The sequence below is a fragment of the Leuciscus leuciscus genome (assembly GCF_965113295.1).
Source record: "Leuciscus leuciscus genome assembly, chromosome: 23".
In the NCBI taxonomy this organism is placed as follows: domain Eukaryota; kingdom Metazoa; phylum Chordata; class Actinopteri; order Cypriniformes; family Leuciscidae; genus Leuciscus; species Leuciscus leuciscus.
This window is the reverse complement of record NC_138747.1, coordinates 23,904,528-23,922,972: the sequence shown is the minus strand read 5'-3', so window position 1 is coordinate 23,922,972 and position 18,445 is coordinate 23,904,528. Positions and strand designations below refer to the sequence as shown.

General features: G+C 50.2%; 1 protein-coding gene and 1 long non-coding RNA gene across 2 annotated transcripts in view; one reads left to right on the top strand and one right to left on the bottom strand.

The window, feature by feature from the left end:
* Window positions 1–18,445, bottom strand: part of adgrl4 (adhesion G protein-coupled receptor L4) — a 36,919-nt gene that overhangs the window by 8,507 nt on the left and 9,967 nt on the right. The window lies entirely within an intron of this gene.
* LOC309488565 lies at window positions 9,601–18,420 on the top strand. Its single transcript, XR_014202189.1, has 2 exons — window positions 9,601–13,094; window positions 18,160–18,420. It is a non-coding gene; the product is annotated as an uncharacterized lncRNA (long non-coding RNA).

Sequence of the window (18,445 nt, the reverse complement as noted above, 5' to 3'; positions counted from 1 at the left end):
AAAAAAAAAAAAACTTCTAACTAGTACCAACCAGATAATAAGCAAATGGAATCAGTTTAAAGGGTGATGAAATTAAATAATAATTTTCTTGGGACAGATTTGCAACTTTGCCAGCAGAGGACGCCATTTTCTCACACTTGCATTGTGATTATAGACTGAATTCTGCAAGGACCTAAACAGCAGCTGTGTTTTGTCATGAGATTTTAGTCATATAGCAATCAGGATGGACAGAGTATTTTAGGAAATGTTATCAATATTTCATGAATGGTGTGAGAGGCCACACAGGAACATTAAGAGATTATTATTTTATTTTGTTTTAGTAAACATCATGCTTCACATTTCACATTCAGAAAATGTATGAAAATATTAAAACTAACAAGAAAAATACTAAGATATAAAATGTTTCAGTTATTAACGTAGCCTTGGTTGCCTGAGATAACGGGAACGAGCATTGCATCAGTAATTGACTCTTATGGGGAAAACTGCATCAGCACAGACAACGGCCAACTGCCTATTTAAGTTTGCGCTGATTGCTTATTTTGTCAGAATCTTTCGACTGAGGAGCAGGAGCGTCGACTCATGTGTAAGCTTAGTAGCATGGCAAGCTATTTTTTATGAGACGGTCCATTCCAGGACAGCATATCTGCTTCTGTATTCATGGAGCCCAGCAGGTGCACCACTCTCACTGAGCGAAGATTGTGTTGCGCCCACAGAAGGAGGCGGTATGCCAGCTTGTTTAGCACATGAGACCGGAGTCCCTCTTGGTGATTTATATATGCTACCACTGTCATACTCTCCCAACGGACCAGGATGTGGCGCCCTCTAAATTCTGACTGGAACTCCTTCAAAGCCAGAAATACTGCCATAATTTCCAGGCCGCCATTCCCTTTTCGGAACGAGGACGTAACAAGCCTGACTTGCTGTGGGCCATGGGAACTTTCTTCACAGCGGCCTTTGCTAGCAGAGCTTGTACTTCATCTCAGAAGACGTATGTGTCGTCGTCAGAGAATTAATTGTGAATCACACCCCTGAAGCGGAGGGACCTGCAAGTGGACTGGAGCGAGTAGCCTCATTTAATTATTTCCAAAACCCAATCTGACATGTTGGGAATGGCTTTCTAAGCTTGGCTCCGTGGAGGCGAGGGGTTGAAAAGTCGCAGGTGGCAGCTCGTGTTAAAAATGTTACTTACTCATCAACATATATTAGATTTTGTCTAATAAAGCCTATCACATTAATCTGACATCGCTAGCTTTTAACGAAATCGTTATCGCTAACACACCACGCTAGTATATCGCTAGCCTGTTAACCTGCCATCCGTGCTTGCCGTTTTCTTTTTTTCTCTCGCACCTTTTACAAGTCTATCAGACAGCTGTGGTGAGTTGGATCAGTCAACAAACACGGTGAGTAATGTCTTCTCCTGTTATTGTCACTTACACTTCGTGGCACATGTATAGTATAGCATTCTCTGTCAGCGTTGAAGGATTTACATGTGATAAATGCAGGGAGATAGTCAGGCTGACGGAGAAGATTTCAGAACTAGGGACACGCATCCAAACTTTAATCAAGGATAGTAAGAGTGCAAGGGCTTTGGATACTGCTTTGGATGTGACTAGCTTAGTGAACTCTGTAGTTCACTCTGTACTCATCCGGGTGACCGTGAAACGCTGTAGTTGCGGAAAAACGTAATCGGTTACTAACAAAACGTAATCGGTTACTAACGTAACCTCGGTTCTCTCTAGGAGAGGGAACGAGTATTGCGTAAGTTAGCTTACGCTACGGGAAAGTAATCTTTTCTCGAGATCTGAAGCCAAAAAATTATCCTTAATTTTTATAATTTTGTCAACGCAGTGCAGCAGCACGCAGACCTAGGGCAGGCTTACTAGCGTGCCCATTGGCTGCCCTGCGGCAACTGCAGCAGCCTATCGCTGAGCCTTAGACGTGACGTCACGTCCAATGAGCGCGCTTGGCGCACCTCATGCGTCACAGCCCGCGAAAGAGGGGGTGTGGCTTAGCGTATACAAGCGAGGCTCAGAGGCTGCTTCACTGGTTTCTGTCGCTGAAGCGAATGAGCTCGTGGCGCGAGCACGGCGGGTTAAGCAATACTTGTTCCCTCTTCTAGAGAGAACCGAGGTTACGTTAGTAACCGATTACGTTCTTTTACGAGAGGTTCTCTCGTATTGCGTAAGTTAGCTTACGCTACGGGAACTCCCTTGTCAACGCCGTGCGCGCCCAGCATCCACTAAATGAGTCCCAGGGGAAGTCCGGGGAACACGATGCGTCGGAACCGGGCGGCCAATAGAATGGCTAGCGCAGTACATAAGCACACACTAGGACACTGAGAGCGGCACGGCCGGTCTGAGCTGATAAACCCTTGTATAATGCAGCTCAACCAGGAGAGCTAAATCAACCGCAGTAGCCCGCACACAGACAGTGGGCCGGCCTACGCGTGACTTTGACTGATAAAACTTTCGCCTGCAAGGCAGGAACTTCCAGGTTGTAAAGGTTGGGGGAGGCCCAGCCCGCCGCCGTACAAATGTCATGAATGGAAATTCCGCTGGACCAAGCCCACGAAGAGGCCATGCCTCTGGTGGAGTGAGCCCTGATGCCCAGAGGGCACTGCAGGTTTTTAGACGCGTAAGTAGCTGCGATAGCGTCCACTATCCATCTGGACAGGCTGTGTTTCGAGGCGGCGAGACCTTGGTGCGCCCACCAAACGAAACGAAAAGCTGCTCCGAGCGTCTGATAGCGGCGGAGCGTGTGATGTAATTTCTCAGCGCTCTGACCGGGCAGAGGAGATTACCATCGACCTCGCTGCCGGAAGGCGGCAGGGCTGAGAGAGAAATGACCTGTGCTCTGAAGGGAGTGCCCAATATTTTGGGGACATAACCATGCCTCGGTTTAAGAATGACTTTCGAGCCATTAGGTCCGAACTCGAGGCACACGGCGTTAACGGATAACGCGTGAAGGTCTCCCACACGTTTGACTGAAGACAGAGCTATCAGAAAAACGGTTTTGAGCGTGAGGTATTTCATATCCACAGTTTCTATGGGTTCAAAGGGATGCGCTTTCAGGGCCTCTAGGACCAGCGAAAGATCCCACATAGGAACCGAGGGGGGTCGCGGGGGGTTCATCCTCCTGGCTCCCCTAAGGAAGCGGGTGACGAACTCGTTCCTTCCTAATGCGCGGCCCAGCGCCGAACCGGCAAAAGCTGAGATGGCCGCAACATAGACTTTGAGCGTGGAAGGGGACCTGCCCGTGTCCAGCAGCTCTTGGAGGAAAATCAATACCTGCGATACCCCACATGCTTGTGGATCCAGCCCCTTGGCAGTGCACCACTTTTAAACACAGACCATTTAGACGTGTAGAGCCGCCTCGTAGAGGGGGCTCTAGACTGGGTGATCATGTTCACAACCCCTTCTGGCAGGTCAACGGGTATCCGTTGAGTCTCCATGCATGCAGAGACCAGCGCTCTGCATGGGGATGCCAGATCGAGCCGTGGGCTTGAGAGAGAAGGTCTCTTCTCGCCGGAATCGGCCAGGGGACTGTGTCTGCCAGCTGTATTAGCTCCGGGAACCAAGTCTGGTTCTCCCAGTACGGGGCTATGAGGAGCACCGTGTGGCGCGCTTCCCTGGTTCTCCTGATGACTTGTGGCAACAGAGATGACCGGCGGGAAGGCATATAGTGGGCCGCTGGGCCAGGTCTGGGCCAGCGCGTCCTCGTTCTTCGTAAAGAACTTTGGGCAGTGAGCGTTGTCTTTTGACGCAAAGAGGTCGACTTTCACTTTGCCGAAACGGTGCCACAGTGACTGGACTGTTTGGGGATGCAAGGACCACTCCCCAGGGGGAACATTGTCCCTGGACAGTCTGTCGGGACCGTCGTTCAGGTGCCCAGGCACATGCGCGGCTCTCAGCGAGCGCAATGAGTGCTGAGCCCACACGAGGAGGCGTTCCGCCAGGGTGCAGAGCATTTTGGATCTGACGCCGCCCTGGCGGTTCACGTAGGCCACTACTGATGTATTGTCCGTGCTGACTAGAACATGGTGACCTTGGAGGACTGGGAGGAAGTGCCTGAGCGCTTTCTCGACCGCGAGCATCTCTAGACAGTTTATGTGAAGGAGATTCTCCTGGTCTGACCAGCGGCCATAGACCGGTCTCTCTTCGAAGAGCGCTCCCCAACCTTGGTTGGAAGCGTCTGTCGAGACAACCTTCCGGTGCGAGATCGCTCCCATCGTCACTCCCGTGCGATACCATTCGGCTGCCAGCCAGGGCTGTAGTGCTGAAATGCAGCCTTGATTCACCCTGACTCGCGAGTCGCCGGCCGCCCAGGCTCGGTGAGGCACGCGTGCTTTCAGCCAGCGTTGAAGCGGGCGCATGCGCAGTAAGCCCAGCTGAAGCACTGCTGCAGCTGAGGCCATATGCCCCAGGATTCGCTGGAATGTCCTCAGCGGAGCCTGGCTGCCCACCTGGAAGGATGCGGCGAGATGACGGATGCGGCGCGCGCGCTGCTCCGATAATCTGGCCGTCATAGCCACCGAGTCCAGTTCTATCCCAAGAAGGAGATTGACTGGCGGGGCGATAATGAGCTCTTGGTCCAGTTAACCAAGAGACCCAGGTTTTCCAAGTGGCTGAGAAGCACTGTTCTGTGAGACACAAGCTCTGTCTCTGACTGCGCCAGAATAAGCCAGTCGTCCAGATAGTTCAGTATACGCATTCCCCGTCTTCTGAGGGGAGCGAGAGCCGTGTCCATGCACTTCGTAAATGTACGGGGTGCCAAAGACAGGCCGAACGGCAGGACTGTGTATTGATATACCCGACCGTCGAAGGCGAATCTCAAGAATGGCCTGTGACGGGGTGTTATCTGGATCTGAAAGTACGCGTCCTTCAGATCGAGAGAGATAAACCAGTCTCCTGGGCGAATTTGCGCGAGGATTTGTCTGGTTGTGATCATTTCGAACGGCCGTCTCATGAGGCTTTGTTCAAATGTCTCAGATCTAAAATAGGTCTTAGCCGTGTTCTATAGTGTTCAGCACCCATTCTGACATGCCCTGGATAGCTTCCCATGCTTCCGCACGCATAGCTAGGGGTCGAATGGTCTCTGGGTTCAGATCGCCGCACTGCTTGAGATGGGGAACCTGTATCAGAGAAGATGGGGCGGCGCACGCGCCGCCGGTGCTTGAACATGGGGGCTGGTAGACAGTAGTGACTGGCTGTACAGCGTATGACGGCTCGATCTTTATGGATGGGGCACATTTCGCTGTTAAAAACCCGTGTCGCGAGAGCGGCATGAGGGGTATCGTGTTTTTTAGTAAGTGCGCGCACTCGTGAGCGGGCGCAGGGCTTACATTTGTCACACGGCCAGTGTTTGAGCGCTTTAGAGGGTCTGCAAACCCGGGGTAACTGTGTGGCAGAGCGGGCAGTGGGTAGGTGTGGGCACAGAGTCGTGGACACATTCTCTACGCTTATCACTCGAGCGGCGCGTGTCCGCTTTATGAGAGTGCACTCTGAGCGCGTTACCAGGGGAACCGTGTTTGTGTGTAGCAGTGAGCACGAGGGTGTGGGCACATTTTCTACACTTATGACACCTTCGGCGTGAGCCGGACAACCCGAATTTATACTCTTTATGAGATTTATCTGGGCCGCCTTAAAAACGGCGTTTGTGTGCAGGCGAGCGAGTTGTGTTACTGGCTCGTTGGCTGCGATGTAAGCTGCTGCAGTAGCCTCTTGTAAGGGGACTGACAGAGCTGGGCGCTTTGATGGCTCATAAATACTCAAGCACCATCCTTGTGAGCGGGAGGGTGCGAGATGCGGGTTCGCTTTCTGTATGTAAGAAAGCTGGCCGCGAGCTCAGAGAAGCAAAAAAAAAAAAAAAAAATTCTCTGCCGCCAGGGCCGGATTCGAACTCGGGTCTCTGGCGCGAAAGCCTAATGTTCTGCCACTGAGCCACAGGGGCACACATAAGCTTTCAGTTAGCGCGAGCATATGACAGAGCGTCGCTCGTGACGTACGCTCTGATATCCCTTGAGAACGGCGCAGTTGCGCGGCTCGAACAAAGGGAGAGAGAGCGGGAAGATGTCATCATGTGCTGTGACATCGTTTGTTTGCAGGCGTGCGTGTATTAAAAACAGGCTCGTTTACTGCAATATTGATATTTCTAGTCGCCTGAGCTTAGGAGGGGACTGAGAAATGTGTAAGAAATGGAGGTGAGTGACGCGCGCGACCGAGACGCGGGGTAGCTTTCTTATAACTTAAAGGAAGCTAGCCGTGACCGTCCATTTCTGACATCCCTTGTGAGCGGCGCCTGTTTGCGTGGCTCGAACAGAGAGGGAGAGCGCGGGAAGGAGCGAGCGTCATTATGTTTTGCGTCAACGTTTGTTTGCAGGTGTGCGTGTATAAAAAACAGGCTCGTTTACTGCAATATATGTATTTCCAGTCGCCTGAGCTTAGGAGGGGACTGAGAAATTTGTAAGAAATGGAGGTGAGTGACGCGCGCGACCGAGACGCGGGGTAGCTTTCTTATAACGTAAAGGAAGCTAGCCCGTGACCGTCCACTTCTGACATCCCTTGTGAGCGGCGCCTGTTTGCGCGGCTCGAACAGAGAGGGAGAGCGCGGGAAGGAGCGAGCGTCATTATGTTTTGCGTCAGCGTTTGTTTGCAGGCGTGCGTGTATAAAAAACAGGCTCGTTTACTGCAATATATGTATTTCCAGTCGCCTGAGCTTAGGAGGGGACTGAGAAATCTGTGAGAATGGAGGTTAGTCTGACCTGGGTGGGGCAGAGAGGCCCAGGCAAGCGCAGATCACATGGCGGTCGCTGTCGCTGAGCGGGGCTCTGCACGAGCCACAGGGGGAGCGAGGCATTTGCAACAACGCCTCGCGCTCTTTTAGATGTAGTGTGTCGCGGGGCGAACACACAAACACACACAACACAGAGCAAAGAAGGATATAATCCGCCGGATAGCGGAGCAGGCAGGGAAGGCTGAAGGCGGCGAAGACGGCCGGCTTCCTCAGGCTGATATCCTCGGCGTGCTGGTCGCTTGTTTCAACGGCGGCGGCTTCCTCAGAGTCCAGCGATGCGGAGAGCGTCGCTGAAGAGACAGAAATCAGTGAAGCAGCCTCTGAGCCTCGCTTGTATACGCTAAGCCACAACCCCTCTTTCGCGGGCTGTGACGCATGAGGCGCGCCAAGCGCGCTCATTGGACGTGACGTCACGTCTAAGGCTCAGCGATAGGCTGCTGCAGTTGCCGCAGGGCAGCCAATGGGCACGCTAGTAAGCCTGCCCTAGGTCTGCGTGCTGCTGCACTGCGTTGACAAAATTATAAAAATTAAGGATAATTTTTTGGCTTCAGATCTCGAGAAAAGATGACTTCCCCGTAGCGTAAGCTAACTTACGCAATACGAGAGAACCTCTCGTAAGAGAACACCGCTCTTCCGTTCCGATTACAATAACAATAACAAACAGATTCTCCCCACTCAGTGAAACACCCACTGTGAATCCTGTTGAAAGTGCCCTAATTACTGGCGATTCTATTTCACGGAACGTGGAAATAGAGACACCAGCCACCATAGTCACATGTTTGCCGGGAGCCAGAACGCCTGACATCAAAGCAAATTTAAAAGTGCTGGCTAATGCTAATCGTAAATTCTCTAAGATTATAATTCACGTCTGCACTAATGATGTTCAACTTCGTCAGTCGGAGATCACTAGAATTAACGTTAAAGAGGTGTGTGAACTCGCAAATACCATGTCAGGCACTGTAATTTGCTCTGGCCTCCTTCCTGTTCGCCGGAGTGATGAGATACTTTGTAGACTGTCCTCACTCAATGGCTGGCTGTCTAAGGTGTGTCCGCAGAATAATATAGAATTCATAGACAATTGGAAACGTTTTTGGGGCAGACGTGACCTGTTGAAAAGAGATGGTATTCATCCCTCCTGGGATGGTGCTGCTCTTCTCTCTAGTAATATGACACATATTCTTAGAGCTCAAACATGAATTCGGCTCAGGTCAGGAAGCAGACAGACTGGCTAAACCGGCCGTCTGTTAGCTGTCTCACGTCACTGAGGTCAGATAAATCCCATCACATAGAGACTCTTTCATCAAGATATCATCATATAGAGACTGTGGACCTGAAACGCAAGTATCAAGCGCGAAACGCAAGTAACTTTGTGGGCGGGTCTTGGGCGCTGTTGCTATTATACCGGCAGGATAAATGACTCTTGCGCCTGACACAAATCTAAAATGGGTTGGTCTGAAGTAGCTTCATTATTCATAGGTGTGGTTTGGGCGTAACATGAAATAAACCAATCAGAGCGACATCTCACATTCCCTTTAAGAGCAGGCGCGCTTGTTCAATGGTGGATTGCTATTATAACGGCGGATTTGCCAGGTGCACACCAGGAGCGGTTCACAGCCGAGGAGACCGACGTTCTCGTCAGGGCCATAAAACACAGAGAAGTGACATTGGGGATGGGAGAAACCCACCCAAATTAGCTTCGGTTAAACAGGTGTATAATAATTTGGGTAAATGTGTAAGCTAGATTTATGCCTATTTTTCACATCTTCATGGACACAATGATTTCCCTCGTGTGTTAATATTTTTCCTTGTAATAATGTATGATTTGCAAAAATGAAAACTGCTGCTTCTGTGTAGATGAGAGAAGCAAAGTGTATGCGCGTTGTGCACACGCTACATTGATTATGGCCAAGCATGCGCCCTTAAAAAAGCATATGAATAACATGCGCAATGCCAAAAGTGGCGGAATTGTTTTCTAAACCTGCAAAATAGCATCAGGGAACGTTTGCGCCGAAACACGCCTCCTCTTTTCGCTGCACCGCCCCCGGGAGCGCAAGTTCATTCCCAAGTTTACCGGTGTGCGTCTGTGGAGGGAAAAGTCCGCTGTGCGCGGGTGCAAAATAGGAATGATACATGCGTCGGTGTACAAAGTCAATTGCGCTGGGTGCAAAATAGTGCCCTGTGTCTGTTAACCGAATTCCCCGAATTAGGAAATACAAAAGACTCCCAAACCCATTTAAGGGTAAAAATTTAACTGATGTTCAACAAATAAAAAACAGATATAATACAGATGAACAAATGATAAAGCTTGGGTTGCTGAATATTCAATCCCTTACTTCAAAAGCACTTATTGTTAATTATATGATTACAGATTATAACCTAGATGTGTTGTGTTTGACAGAAACCTGGCTAAAACCAGACAATTGCATTAATTTAAATAAGTCCACCCCCCACGATTGAGTGAGTTGCCGGGGGGACGGTCGAACTTGCTGTTGGCCGCCTGGGGTCTGGAGGGGTGGCTGCTGTCCATGAGGGAGTGAAGGAGTGCAGTCTCGGGTGTACCCCCTGGCATGCGAGGGGCGATGGGAGTATGTGGCGAGCAGGACGAGGGCCGTGGGAGAATGGCGCAAGGCCGATGCAGTGATTGCTGATGAGCGACACCTGCGCTCTGGTCTCGTATCTCTCACGGAGGAGCAGAAGCATAAAAAGAGGAGCGTCGATCGTGAAGGACGAGAGAGGACCAGGACTATTTTATTTGCTGTTTTGTTTTATTATGTGTGGCGGCAGTCGACCGTGAGGGGCTGCCGTCTTTACTTTCATTTTGTAGTTTATTTATTTCTCGTCATTAAAGTTTTTAAATGTTCGCCGGTTCCCGCCTCCTTCTTCCCACAACATCTACCTGCGTTACAGTGGGGTCCCTGGCACCTGGGAAACGGGTAGTGCTTATCTGGGTGGAAGCAATGCTTCACCATGTGTTCCACCTCGGGCTGGGGCAGAGCAGGCGCGGAAGCTAGCTTGATGTGCTGCTGAGTCTACGACGACTTAGGGCGACTAGAAGCAGCAGAAGAATGTCTCAGGCTACGCATGTAACCATGGTTCCCTGAGAGGGGAATCAAGATGCAGTGTCCAATGACGATACTTTGGGGAACGCCATGACTGCGTCTGAAGCACGAGTGTCACCAGTCCAATCCTGATAGGTGCGTAACGCGGAAGCTACTAAGTGAAGCCGGCAACACAGTGTTCCAGCATCTCGATCTCCTTTCAGGGATAATGGTTATATGCATAACCTGAGACGTTCCCCTTCAAGGGAACTCGCACTGCGTCCAATGACACTTTGGGGAATGCAATACCCACTTCACTATACTGAAAATTGCCTGTCCTGGTGTGAAGCAGTCCAGGCACAACTCCAGATGAAATCACTTGAGATCCCGGTGTGGCCAGCAGGTCCAGGCTATAAAACTTTATAAATGTGTGTGGGGAGGACCACCCCGCCGCATCATAAACTTCCTGAAGGGATACCCCCGGCAGTAATGCTTTGGAGGATGCCATACTTTGTGTGGAACATGCTTTGATTAGAAGAGGCAAAGACACAACGTGTGCCTCATTAGCCAAAGAAATCGCTTCAACAATCCATCTGCTGATTGTCTGTTTGGTGGCTGGGCAGCCCTTTTTGGTGGGCCCGAAGCATACAAGCAGTTGATTAGTTTTCCTCCATTGATAAGTCTTACGCATATAGACTTCAGAGGCTCAGATGGGCCTTTCAATTAAATGTAGCTTCTCTTGTTCCGCCGACACATGAGGAAGAGGATGAAAGACCTGGAGGACTGTAGACGAGGCCACATTAGTGGGTACCTTAGGTACATAGCCCGGCCTTGGGTGGAGAATAACTTTCACCCTACCCGGAGCAAACTCTAAGCAGGAGGAAGCAACTGGCAGGCCTGCATATCTCCTACTCTCTTTAGTGATGTGATCGGCTGCAAAAATGCCATCTATAAAGCGATGCATTTATCTGATGCTGAGTCCAAGGGCTTGAAGGGTGCCAGGGACAACCCTTCTAATGTTACTGCTAAGTCCCAAGCCTGGACTCTTACCTGAGCTGCGGGCCTCATCCTCAAGGTACCATGAAGGAAACGAGTTACCAAGTGGTGCTTTCCCAATGGTCCCCCACTTAATGGCATGTGGAAGGCAGTTTGCCCTGGAACCACAGCAACTTCAGACCACCCTGATGATTTATAAACAAGACCACCGACATATTTTCTGTTCGAACTAGAAAATGGTGGCCTCTGAGGTCTGGGAGGAAATGCCTTAGGGCTAGCAATACAGCTAACATCTCTAGGCAGTTTGTACCCTGGGTCAAGCAGCCTTCCATGACCGCTCCCCACCCTGTGAGGGATGCATCTTTCGACACAGTCTTGTGATGACAGGATGTTCCCAACACTAGGATTTGGAAAAGGTTTCTTCCAAAATTTCTTCCACATGACCAAGGAACAAAGGCATCTACACGTAACCTTGATCGTGCAAAACAGGTTGCCACTCGAGGAAAACCCCCTTGTCCTGAGCCACCACTGCAAGGGTCTCATGTACACAGCAGGCCAAAATGTATGATGTTGGATGCAGCTGCCATGAGCCCTAACAGTCTCTGAAACTTTTTCACAGTGATGAGCTGGCCTAGCTTGATTCTGGTTACTGCTGCATCTCGATGCCGAGCCACCATCTCCTGTGACTGGGCTAATATTAACAAGTTATCTATGTAATTAAGAATAAGGATGCCTTGGAGTCTCAGAGGAGCCAGAGCTGAATCCATACATTTTGTGAAAGTGTGAGGGGATAACAGGCCGAATGGAAGAACCCGATATTGGTGCGGTTCGTCCCCAAAAGCGAATCTCGGGAACTTCCTATGTTGTGGAAGGATGGAAATATGGAAGTAGATCGTCTTTTAGATCGATCATGACATACCAGTCCTCGGACTTGATTTGAGTCACGATAAGAGGAATCGTCAGCATCTTCAACTGGAATCTCCTCAGAGAGCGGTTCAAGTGACGTACATTTATAATGGGACGCAACCCTCCATCTTATTTTCTGAACAATGAAATACCGGCTGTAGAACCCGGCATTTCTCTCTAACGCTGCCTTCACACTGGCAGTTGAAATCAGCTCCGTAATATGCAATACACCCCCAGCGGACGTCGTACTACACCGTTGAAAAGCGTCGGAAGCTTCGGAAGCGAGTAGAACAAAAATGGCGGAGAGATTAGAACGGTTGATTTTGTCAGTGTCAGAATGTACAATTCTGTATGTTCTCTCTGATGAGGGTTATAGAGACATTAATCGGAAGGCTGCTGCGTGGAGGAAAGTTGCCCAGGACGTTGACATGTCAGGTCGGCTAAATGTGATAGTGGTATATAATACATTTTAATTGTAATAACTGCCCTAATAACGTTAGAAAATCATGAAAATAAAAAAACGACATGACAACTTATCGTTATAAAATCATTATTTATTTTATTAAAAGTTAAGAATTCAGGTTTGTTTACCAGTACCATAGCAACGCTAACTTCCGCTGGAATTGTCGGATAGGAACCGTCCGTAGCCTTTCGCAAGAGTTAAATTTTTTGAATGCATCCGGATGACCAACGGACACGATTTTTTTCACACTGCATTCGTTCGGACCCGGTTCGGACCCATTCGCATGCGGCCTGCAAATCTCCATAGGAAATGAATGACTTCCGGTCATTTCGAAGCCGTATCGGAGCTGATTTCAACTGCCAGTGTGAAGGCGGCGTAAAGGAGGAATACATTATATGGCCTCCTTCGCCAAAAGAGACTGAACTTCCTGTTCCATCACCCGAGTCTGCTCGGGGCCCACTTCCGTAGGTAACACCCTGTTGAACCTGGGTGGACAACATCCAAACTGGATTCTGTAGCCCTGCATGAGCCACACTAATGGCGCGACATTTTGCAACAAACTTTGCTTAAAATGTGCTCTTTTAAGTGGAATTTGCTCTTAAAGAGTCACTGGATAGCTGCAGGGGAGAAGCGCTTAGTCAGCTGCAGTCACTAAAGTGCTGTTAATCCGCTGGATGAGGCTTGTTTCAATGGAGAGCAGAAAGGCTTCTATCATCTTCTTGATCTTCTATCTTCTTCTTGATATGATCTTTGCGCTTGAAGGAGAAAAATTCTAACAAAAATGGCAATCAGCACAGCTTAAATAGGCAGTCAGCCCCGTCTGTTTTGGCCGGGCTGATTTGCCATTTGCAGTTGTACATGAACCAATTAGGCTTCAGGATTCAGAGAAAAACGCCTCGGTTACGACTGTAACCTCGGTTCCCGGAAGAGGGAACGATCGTTGCGTCGAAATTGACGCTATGGGGAACGCTTTGCGTGATGACGTCTTGAAGCACATGTAAAATCAGTCCAATGGTGTGGCGGAACGTCAGAGGCGGGTGACGTCACGTACCAGGAAGCTATAAAAGCCAGCCCTAAACAGAAAACGAAAGCTTCGTAGAGTCTGAAGTCGTGCTGACAGGCATGAAGGAGATATGGCAAGGCGACGCAACGCTCGTTCCCTCTTCAGGGAACCGAGGTTACAGTCGTAACCGAGGCGTTCCCTTTCAAGGGAACTCGCGTTGCGTCGAAATTTACGCTATGGGGAACGTCTATACCAACGCCACCATAGCTACAAATGTCTGTCCTGTGTGAAATCAATTGAGCAGCACTAGGAAGACAAACCTGAGACCCTGGAGTAGAGTCTAGGTCTAAAGAGTAGCACCTGATGAAGGTGTGTGGTGAGGACCAGCCTGCCGCATCACAAACGTCCTGCAAAGACACTCCTGATATAAGGGCCTTAGAGGCCGCCATACTCCTAGTAGAGTGCGACCGGACAGCCCAAGGAGAAGGCTGCCCAGCCGCCTCATAAGCAAGTGAGATAGCCTCAACCACCCACTTGCTCATCCTTTGCTTAGACACTGGACCTCCCTTGTTAGGGGACCCAAAGCATACAAACAATTGATCACTTTTACGCCACAGGGCAGCTCTGTGGACATACGCGTCTAACGCCCGAACAGGGCAAAGCAAATTATTTGCCTCCTGGTCCGCTTTTCGAAAGGGAGGAGGACAGAAGGCCTCCAAGTGCCACGAGGGAAACGAGATACCAAAGGGTCTTTCCCCACAGACATTCCACCCAAAGGAATGTGGTAAGCACCTATGGCCGCCACATAAACCTTTAAAATGGACGGGGTCAGACCTGCAGTGAACCGGTCCTGCAGGAACTCCAGAACTGTACCAATTGGGCAGTTGACTGGATCCAACCGACGGTCACTACACAAAGAAGTGAATACTCTCCAGTTCAGGGCATAAAGTTTCCTCGTGGAGGGAGCTCTGGACTGTAGAATGGTCTCAACAACCTCAGTTGAGAGACCTGACTCTATGAGCTGGGCCCCCTCAGAGGCCAAGCCTACAGGTTCCACAGTTCCGGTAGGGGGTGAAAAATCGAGCCCCCTGCTTGGGACAGAAGCACCCTCCTGACGGGTAGCTCCAGAGGAGGCCCGTCGAGGAGGGACACAAGATCGGGAAACCATACTCTGCCCAGCCAGCGCGGGGCAATAAGAAGCAGGCAAACCCGGTCGCTGCAAACTCTCTACAGAACTCCCGGGAGCAGAGGAACTGGGGGAAAGGCGTACAGACGTAGCCTCGGCCACGTCTGTACCATAGCATCCGGTCCCAGAGGAGCTGGATGCGTGAGGGAGAACCCAAAGTGGACAGTGAGACGTCTCTCGAGATGCAAACAGATCCACTTATGCTTGGCCAAACTCCCTCCATATCAGCTCCACCACCTCGGGGGTGGAGCCTCCATTCCCCGGGCCTCGGCCCCTGTCTCGACAGAGTGTCTGCTCCTATATTCTGGACCCCGGGGATGTAGGCTGCCCTGAGTGACAGCAACTTCCCCTGGGACCACAAGAGGATATGGCATGCCAGATTGGATAATGGGCGCGAGCGCAAACCCCCTTGGTGGTTGATATAGGCGACTACCGACGTGTTGTCCGTATGCACTAACACATGGTGTCCCCTGAGACCTGTGATAAAGCTCCTCAGAGCCCGGAAGACAGCTAACATCTCTAGGCGAAAGATATGCCAGGAACGATGATGGTCTTCCCACAGACCTTGAGATGAGCGACCCTCTAGGATCGCTCCCCAACCCGTGAGGGAAGCATCCGTCGTTAGCAGTTTGCGACGACAAGGAGCTCCCAGCACTGGGCCCTGGGACAGGAACCAAGGTTTCTTCCACATAACCAAGGCACGTAGGCATCGCCGCGTGACCTTGATTGTGCGAAATGGGTTACCCCTCGGGGAAACCCCCTGGTCCTGAGCCACCACTGCAGGGGCCTCATGTGCAGCAGTCCAAAAGGTATCACGTTGGAAGCTGCTGCCATGAGACCCAACAGTCTCTGGAACTGTTTGACAGTGAGTAGCTGGCCTAGCTTTACACTTTTCACAGCTGCCAGGATGGAATCTATGCGTGGCGGTGACAGGCGCGCCTGCATCGACACTGAATCCCAAACCACGCCTAAAAAAGTGGTCCTCTAAAATGGAGAAAGCACACTCTTCTTGGCGTTCAGCCGTAACCCCAACTCTTTCATATGGGCGAGAACAACATCTCGATGTTGAACCGCCAACTGATGCGACTGAGCTAAAATCAACCAATCGTCGATGTAGTTCGTGATGCGAATACCCTGGAGGCGCAGAGGCGCCAGAGCTGCATCCACGCATTTGGTGAAAGTGCGGTGTGATAAAGCCAGGCCGAATGGAAGAACTCGACATTGGTATGCTTTGCCCCCGAAAGCAAACCTCAGGAACTTCCAATGACACGGACGGATGGAAATATGCGTCCTTGAGGTCTATCGTGACAAACCAGTCCTCGAACCTGATCTGTGGCACGATTGTCTCAATGTTAACATTTTGAACTTGAGCTGCATGACTGACTCATTCAGAACTCGAAGATCTAAAATGGGACGCAACCCCCCGTCCTTCTTTGGAACTATGAAGTACTGTCTGTAAAACCCGGTTTCCCTGTTGGAGGGAGGTACATATTCTATGGCCCCTTTCTCTAACAGAGTGTTTACTTCCTGTTCCATAACCAGAACCTGCTCGGGGCCCACCACTGTGGGCAGGACCCCCATAAACCGAGGTGGGCGTTTCTAGAATTGTATCTGATACCCTTTTTCCACGGTCTGCAGGACCCAACGAGAAACATTTGACAGTAGCTTCCACGCTGTCAGAGATTCTACCAGAGGTACCAGCCTCTCGAGACTGGTTTCTGGATTGTGTTGCTGTTGAGTAGTCGGTCCGTCGCCCTGTAACGGCGCACCGGCAGGGAACGACTGAACAGACTGCTCTAACACCCTCCTCAGAGGGGGCGGGCATCCCGAGGCCACTACGTTTCCGGGTGGTCCTTGAGATATGTGCTCGCCGGAGACCGCTGCGCCCTGAAACACCGGAGGCGGCAGGGTTGGCAGACCGGTCCCCTGAGGGCACCGAAGAGAGACGGACACCGTAAAAAGAGGTGTTGGCTGCTCTACTTCGGGGGGGACTACCCTCATTTGTCCTGAGCCCTCAGACATCAGGACTTTTTCCCAGCAGCCTTCTTGGCGGTAATAACGGTCCGCAGACCGTTTTACCCCTCGAAGACTGCTGGGTTTGAGAGCGCCCTCCGTGTCCCCGAGATTTTTGTGGGGGAGCACGGGAGGAAACGCTCTGTTTCTGAGTGGCACGGTGCTCAGGGCTCTTTTTAGATGAGTGAGGCTGCTCCCGCTCAGCAGCCTCAATGAAAGAACGGCGGGGGAGAAGTTTCTGAAGTGCAGCTGCCTGTTTTGAAGCTTCTTGAGATTTAGCTACAGCACTATTAACTGCATCTCCAAATAAACCTTCAGTGGAAACCGGTGCATCTAAAAGAACATGTTTCTCTTTGTCCTTTATATCACTTAAATTGAGCCACAGATGCCTCTCAGTGGCCACCAGGGCTGCCATAGAACGGCCGATGGATTTAGCCGTCTCCTTGGTGGCCCTGAGAGACAAATCTGTGGCTCTACGCAATTCAGACACAGTTTCGGAACCAATACCCCCACCCTCTTCAGAATCACCCAATAATTCAGCCTGGTACGCTTGCATTAGTGACATTGTGTATAAACACGCTGCAGCTTGGCCGGCGGCGGCATAAGCCTTATGAACCAGGGAAGATGTGAATTTTACTGGCTTGGATGGTAGTGCAGGAGCCTTCAGAGAAGATGCCGTTGCTGGAGAGAGATAGCTCGCGAGCGTCTCTTCCACCTTCGGCATCTCCCCATAACCATGCTCTTTATAATTGTGAATGGAAGAATAGTGTGATGTTTGTGCAGTATACACTCTATATGACACTGGTTTCCCCCACGATCTCCACACCTCGGTGTGGAGATCGGGGAAAAACGGAAGGCTTCTGCACTGAGGCTGTGCACGAGATGGCAGGAAACGCTCGTTGAGTTTGCTTTTCAAATGAGCGCCCTGCCGATCCTCTGGCCACTCAACAGATAATCCATCGACAGCTCTCGTAACAACATCGAGCAATTCTTCAAACGCATGAGACTGAGGTGGCGAATCCTCAGACTCAGCGTCAATACTAACAACGTCCAACTCCTCAGAGCTGGACAATTGCAGTATTGGTGCCTCCATCGGGGGGGGAAGAAACCGCAACGCGTGCTTCCACACCCTGATGAGAGGCACTGGATCTATCAGAAAGAGGCTGAGATAAGGCAGAGCCCGTCTCAACATCCACTGATAGATCCATTTGCAAACCCCAGGTCTGTGATCGACGCCGTGCCTCGGCAGCGGCGGGACCAGAGCCCTGGGGAACGCGATCCTGGTTAAATAAAGCCAGGCGGGATCTGAGCGTACGCATAGGAAGCGCATCGCAATGCTCACAGCCAGCACCCTTGAGTGCTGACTGGGCATGCTCTTCACCCAAACAGACAACACAAAGAGTGTGAGTGTCCCCACTCGTTAAATAACGCGGGCAGGGGTGAACACACACTCTAAACTGCTGCTGCTTGCTCGCCATACTGAATATATAAATATAATAATATAATATAGACAGACAACACCAAATAAAAGGGACAGATTTCACACAGAGCGCAACTGAAGACTCAGAAAGCTTTCGTTTTCTGTTTCGGGCTGGCTTTTATAGCTTCCTGGTACGTGACGTCACCCTCCTCTGACGTTCCGCCACACCATTGGACTGATTTTACATGTGCTTCAAGACGTCATCACGCAAAGCGTTCCCCATAGCGTCAATTTCGACGCAACGCGAGTTCCCTTGAAAGGGAACTGAGTTTTCCATATAAGCGTCAGTTACCGACACAATGCTAGTGAACCATATTGAAAGGGAACCAAGCTAATATATTACAAAAATATATAAAAAAATAGCTTAGCATTATAGTATTATACTATAATTTATAATATTGTTAGTATTATAATGTCTTAGAGTATTATAGTTGTTAGTTTTAATATTTTCATTCATTTCTTGAATGTGAAGCACAATGTATACATTTATTTGCCCTTTTTTACTAAAATAAAATAAAATAAAATAAAATAAAATAAAATGAATCTCTGAATGTTCCTGTCTCACACC